A 6,764-nucleotide genomic window follows, 5' to 3' on the forward strand; every position below is an offset into this window, starting at 1 on the left:
GGTGATAGGAGTGTATCACCATGACTGATCTTCAGTTCTGCTTGCTTATTGTTGTCTCATATATCTAGGATTATTGTGTACATTCCTAAGTGTGTGCATGTTTGTATGTATGTGGGTGTACATATGGACCACAGTTTTTCACATGTCTGTGCTGATAGAGGCCAAGATTACTGGACCTCCCCTACCACTCTCCACCTTCTTAACTAAAGCAAGGTCTCTCAGTTGAACCCAGAGCTCACCGATCCAGCAGGTCTAGGCAGACAGTCTCCTCTGTGGATATCCTGTCTCTGCCTCTTAAGGGTGTGGAAGAGTCACCCTAAGTGTGGTCAACACCATCCCACACTCTGTGGTCCTGGACTGGACAGAAAGGAAAAAGTGAGCTGAGTACCAGCTTCCATCTCCCTCTGCTTCCTGACTGAGGATACAATATTCATCTTTTTGGTGAAGAATCTGTTCAATTATATTTCTCATTTAAAAATATTTTTAATATTTGCTTTTTGGAGGATTTTATGCAATGTATTCTTATCATAATTATTCCTCAATTCTCCTTCAACTCCTTCCAGATCCCATCTGCACCTCCCACCCCAACAACAGTCACCAAATTTGTGTCCTCATTTTTCCTTTTTACAAATGCTGCCTGTACACTCCTGGTGTGGAGCCATCCTCTGGAACACACTAGATCTACCAGAGCCCCACCCTTAAAAAAAACAAACTCCCTCCCCCAGAAGTCATCACCTGCCTACAACTCCTCAGGTAGGGGTGGGGATTGTGAACCCCTTTCCCACTCCATGCTGGAATGCTGACTGGACTGACTGTGTTCAGGCAGCCACAGCCACTGGGAGCTCGTGAGCACAGCTGTCACATCACGTTCAGAAGAACCTGTTGCTCTCTGGTCGTCCCTGACCCTTGGCTCTTACAGTATTTCCACCCTGCCTTCCAAGATGGTCCCTGAACCTTGAGCATGTGACAGAAATGACCTCTTTCGGCCTCCATCTGGAAGGTCAAAGTGTGAGATCATCTAGTCTGCCTGGGGCCTGAAAGTGCAGAGTTCACATCCATCTGCTGCAGCAGCAAACGGGCTAGAGATTTTGAAGCTGACTTGAAAATAGCTACAGAAAGTCTAAAATTCACGTTATCAATGCTCATCTGATTTATGTGTGAACAAGCAACCAAACTTCTACACACAAGGAAACTCAGTGCTGAGCTATTTGGAGTTGACACCCTGGAGCCCCCGCTTGCTCATGTAAGGCAGTGTTAGCTATTCAGCACCAAGGGTGAGCAGGTGCCTACCAGTGTCTTCACCGCAGCCCTATTCACCCACCTAGCTGATTCTGTCTGAGGATGCAGGAGATCTCCCATCACCTGAGTGACTTCAAGATCCACATCATCCTTCTCTATTGTCGCTGACCTCATGCTGGGAGGGAGAAAAAACAAACAATCATCAAAGAGGCACATGGGAGGTCTTCAGATCGATGTACCGTGTGCATGCTATGGATGAAGTAAAAAAGGAACACAAAGCACAGCCTGGGGGTGTAGCTCTGCTTATGCCAGCATGGGAGGCTGAGGCAGGAGGATTGCATGCTTTAAGTGTGAATGGGCTATAGAGAGAATTCAAAGCCTGCTGGGGTAATTCAGTGAGACTCTGCCTCAAATAAAAAGTAAACAGAGGGCTGGGGATGTCCCAGTGGTAGATTGCTCACCTAGAACAGACAAGGCTTGGATGCAGTCAAGTCCCACAGTAATGTGGCAGAGAAAAACAACTGCGGCCACTCTAGAATGGCAGGCTGTGTAGAGGGTATCAGCCTGGTGCCGAGACAAAGCCACTGTGTGGATACCTGAAGAAAGAGGGGCCCAAATCCACAGATACAGCAATGAAAGCAAGTGTAAAGGTCCTGCGGTAGGAAAGACAGGAAGGGACCAGAGAGACTGAGAACTGAGGAAATTTCAGTGGTTGAGCACTGGAGAGCCTGCTTGAGACAAGAGTGATCCAGCAAAGAAAAGACAACCAGCGTCAACGTTCTTTGTGGAGAAATGCTGTCAGATGGGGAAAACTGTCTTGGTGCTAGGGGAAAAATCCAGACAACCATCCGCAAGGACACAGAAGACCCAGGCACAGAGTCATCTCATCATCAGTGACTGGCTGTGGGACTGTTACACTGTGACAAACTCAGGAGGAAGGTGGCCAAACTACTCATCTCCAAGCTGGGGGACGACACAGAAGAGGATGTCTGACCCCTAACCCTTTCCGACCTTCACCGCATCACTGGACTATGATTTTCTAAATGTCCCCAGTGTCCCCAGAAGCCTCCTGGAGCTTGGAAGACCCTCCCTCATCTGTTTATTGTCCTTTCAGTTAAAATCCTTGGGCTCTAAGGGAAACATAATATTGACGGTTTATGCATGACCTTCAGCTTGCGCTGAACTTTTTCTTCTTTTGTGATGTTATGTTCCTGCAGAGAGCTGCTTTCCCCCCAGCTTGAGGAAGAAGAGAAAAAGGGAGTTGTTGGGAGAAGAACCTTTTAAGAACATGGTCTTAAGTTTTAACCCATAAATGCCTTTGCCTCCCTGACTTCTGAGTTCAACCTATCCCTCCCAGGAAGGAGGGTCCAAACAACAGCACAGGAGTGGTTGTGTGGGACTGGCTCCCCATATGGCCTCTCCTGTCAGAGACAATACAGGGATGGAGTCCCCACGAAAGTCAGGAAACAGGATGCTCTACTCAGAATCCAATCAGAGAAAAAGCAGTCACATTCCTTAGAAAGGCTCCTTGAGACTCAGCTCTTTCATCCCCTCCCCTGTCTGACTTCTCTGGCTTCTCTCCTCCGCCCTAGAATGAGTCTGAAACATCTCCAGAAAGAACCAACCATCACATTTACCCTTGTTGTGTGTGAGAGCCCTCCTGGTGAGCCAGGACACACACGTCTATCACACAAGACAGGACTCTGCCAAAGTCCATTTTGGTGAGAAAATAAAAGTGTGTGTGTGTGTGTGTGTGTGTGTGTGTGTGTGTGTGTGTGTGTGAATGCAGTACCTGTGGAGGCCAAAAGAGGGCATCAGATCCCCCTGGAGCTGGAGTTACAGGCAATTAGGAGGCAACATCCATGTGGATGCTGGGAACCAAACCCAGGTCTTCTGCACAAGCAGCATGCACTCTTAACTACCTAGCAATCTCTCTAGCCCTTCAATGAGTTTTATTGGGGTTACTTATGACATCATGGGTAAGTGATTACTAATAGGAACCAAGATGATCCCAAGACAGATGCATCACCAAAACTCCAACAGAGGTAATAAATAGTTCATGAAAGCTCTGCCCCTGAGCTCTCCGCTGTGCTTGCAGGCAACAGTACAGGTCAGAGAGTCTCCCCTCAGCTCCTCAGCTGATCTTGTTCCCCAGCAGGTATTGGTTGCTTCCGTAACCCTGGAGAGGGACCCTGGTGAATCCGCCATGTTTTGACCTTCCCAGATGTATGAAGCTTGTTTACCTGCCCCACTCCGAAAATCTTGAGTGCGGCTCCCACCCACCTTCTTCCTGGAGCGGTGCCTTTGCAACTGGAGGAACTGCTGTCTACAGCTCTCGGCGACTCCTATGAGGGCCACCGACTTCATCTCTTAGAGCCATTCTGTCTCTGCATAAAATGTCAGGCACGCCCTGGGCTTTTCTCTCCCTCCACAAATTGCTCTTCTCCTCCATCTTATAAATTACCAGCGACTGAGTCATACTTAATCCCTGTTTCTATTTCCTGTCCCGTCCAGAGTGAAATCTTTCTGGGGACAAGGACGCCTAATGTTCTTTAGAAACGAGGCCAGTTTCTGCCACTTGGAAAAGATCTGCTGACGGTGGGGGGACAGGGTGATGTGAATGAATGAAGGGCAGCCCTGTAAGTGGAGAAGAGCAAAGCACCTTCAAGGCGCCCCCAAGGGCGCATGCGCAGCTCGAATGAAGCCAGGTGATGCGAGGGCAGCCCAAGGGCAGTCACTTTGTAACTGTTACATTATCTTTTTAATGAGATAATTAATTAATTAATCAGGGCCCATTAACCTCTGTGCCCAGCCCTGGCTTGAGCAACACTTGTGTGGGAAAAGAGGGCAGGAACAAAAATGCACAAGGCCAATTGAAGCCAAGGTCAGCCTCTGAAGAGCTCACCCTGCTTACACGCTTACACATACTGTGGGGGAAGAGAATAAACCAAGTCAGTCAGTGAGAGGTGGTGCCAGGGACAATGCTGCAGGCCTCGTAGAATCTGTATGTGCAGGTGTGCATACACATACGTGCGGAGGTCAGTGGACATCCTCAAGTGATGTTCCTTGGTTGTTTGGTTTTGGTTTTGATACAAGGTCTTTCCTTGGCCTGGAATCTGCCTGCTAGGCCAGGCTGGCGAGCCAATGAGTCACAGAGATGTCCATATTTCTGCCTCCTTGCCCTGGGATGAAAAGATCCAGGTGTAGTGGTGCACGCCTTTACTCCCAGCTCTCCTAGTGGCAGAGGCAGGCGGGTCTCTGAGTTCGAGGCCAGTCTGGTCGACTGAGCAAGTTCTAAGACAGCCAGGGCTACCCAGAGAAACCCTGTAGCAAAAACCAAAAAAAAAAAAAAAAAAAGCACACTAATCCTCCCCACCCAGCTTTTTTTCCCTAACTGCTGGGCTGGGGACTCAAACTTGTGTCCTTACACTTACAAGGCAAGCTCTTTGCTGACTGAGCTGTCTCCACAGCCCTCAGAGAAAATTTTTAATTGGCATTAGATATCAGTAGATCAGTAGGGACACACCTTCACGCTACCAAGATTTGTTTCACAGAACTCAAGAAAACCATCAGAGCCAGGAAATAATACCCATCCGAAGGAGCAAAAGTAAAAGACCTTCTAGGACAAAGCCAGAGAACACCACATGCCAGGGCCCACCTCTCCTTCCAAAGCTGCACAGATGGGGCCTGGTCCTCCCAACAGTGCCAAGGGCCACACATGGAGAGGATGCTCAGCAAGGCCGCTCTCCTGAGCCATGGTGATGGCCGTTCTTATTTGGGGTCAGCCATATCAGCACGCATGCTGTTGGCTTTCCCCAGCCCTTATGAAGGCCCAGTTGGTGTCCTGAGATGCTGACCATTTTGTATGGTTCAAAGTTGATTGAGGACTGAGCCTCATTTTGAAAGAAATATGTGGTGTTTGGACAGTTCAGACTTGCTGAGGTAATCCTTCCCTGTACAAAAACATTTGGTCATGATTTAAATTTAAAAAAAGAAACGGAGACAGTTTGCATAAAAGCATGCACACCTAGAACTGGGGAGACGGCTCGGCTGGTAAGGTGATTGGACCACAAGCTTGGGGACCTGAATTCACAGTCCCAGAAGTCACATCAATAGCGAAGCACAGCAGAGTGCACCCTACAACCACAGCACTGAGACAGGAGGATCCCCGGCACTCACTGGCCAGCCAGGCTCCTGAATCACCTCAGAAAAACAAGGTGAAGAATGACTGAGAAAGAAGCCCAGCAGCAGCCTCTGTCAACACACACATGTGCGTGTGCCCGCATCCACAAATACATGCACATATATGCAGTGAAAGACAACAAACTAAGACTTGGAGACTTTCCACTGGGTTGTCCATCAAAGGAGCTGGGATAAAGGAGGAGGGCACATGGGTGGCAGGCAGTAGAGGTTCCCATGTGAGGCAGGAGATGGGGAGCTTGGCTCCGTCTAGAGGGATGGAGAAGATCCAAACTTCACACGTCCTTTACAAATGTCATAGCCAGTCACAAAGCTAGCTTACAACTCAGATACCGTCATAGAGGACTGGAAAGTTTATTGTTCAGATACCTTCATTTCTAAGTGACCTGCTGTCCATGAATGAGAATTTCAAACCGGCTTAACAGCACACCATACATTTTCATTGATTCCAGGGACACACTGGGACAAATTCCCGACCTACTTGTGCTGGAGTGCTATGTGTCACCTTTTAAAGACTACTGGGCTGGCCTTGGTCATATAAGGAGATCACAGAGGCGACGCTCTGAGTAATGTTGCCACCCAAGGGCTGAGATGGATTTTGCACAGCTGTCACCTACACGAGAATCCGCTCCATCCCTCTGAGTTTAGGAGCTCAGTTGTAGGAAGGGCAAAGTCAGCCAAGGCTGCTGGGTTTAACGAGAAGGAAAGAGTATGGGGGAGTCTGGGGGAGGTAACAGACTAGAGGACTGGGCCTCAGCACTCAGGCCAGTTCAAGATGGTGATGCGTCTGCTGCACTTTGGATCTGGTTATAGCACATGGTCCTCTTCATCAGGTCAGCAGTGCCAGCTTGCAAGTGACCATCATATTAGGACTTCATGATTGTTGAGGTCCCCTCGTAGAAGGAGGTGATGGGAAGGGTCATTGGCCCCTCACCCAAGATTCCTGCTGTGTCTCTCAGCCATCTGCGTACAGTTCTGTCCTGATTGCAAGTGGTCTGGGGACTCAGGATTGTTCCCATACTGGAGACAGGTGATGAGGGGCTCCATCAGTACTGCTACCACAGTGCATGCAGATCTCCTAGTGTGGAGGCTCTGGGGTGCCTGTCCCCACATTCTGCAAACAAGCTCAATCAACTCACTGTTTCCCCAGGGTAGACTCTGAGAGAATTATACTTACATTTGCCATCAGGACATAATGAGGAGGGCATGGTACTGTTTACCCCCCGCCAGGGAAGGGATTCTTACTGCGGTCCCCCCAAACCATGTGTGTTAAAGGTGTGGTCCACAGCTCGGCATCATGGGAGGCTGTGACCTAGACGGAGGCA

This window comes from Myodes glareolus, chromosome 2 (assembly GCF_982192425.1).
Source record: "Myodes glareolus chromosome 2, mMyoGla1.1, whole genome shotgun sequence".
NCBI classification, from domain to species: Eukaryota; Metazoa; Chordata; class Mammalia; order Rodentia; family Cricetidae; genus Myodes; species Myodes glareolus.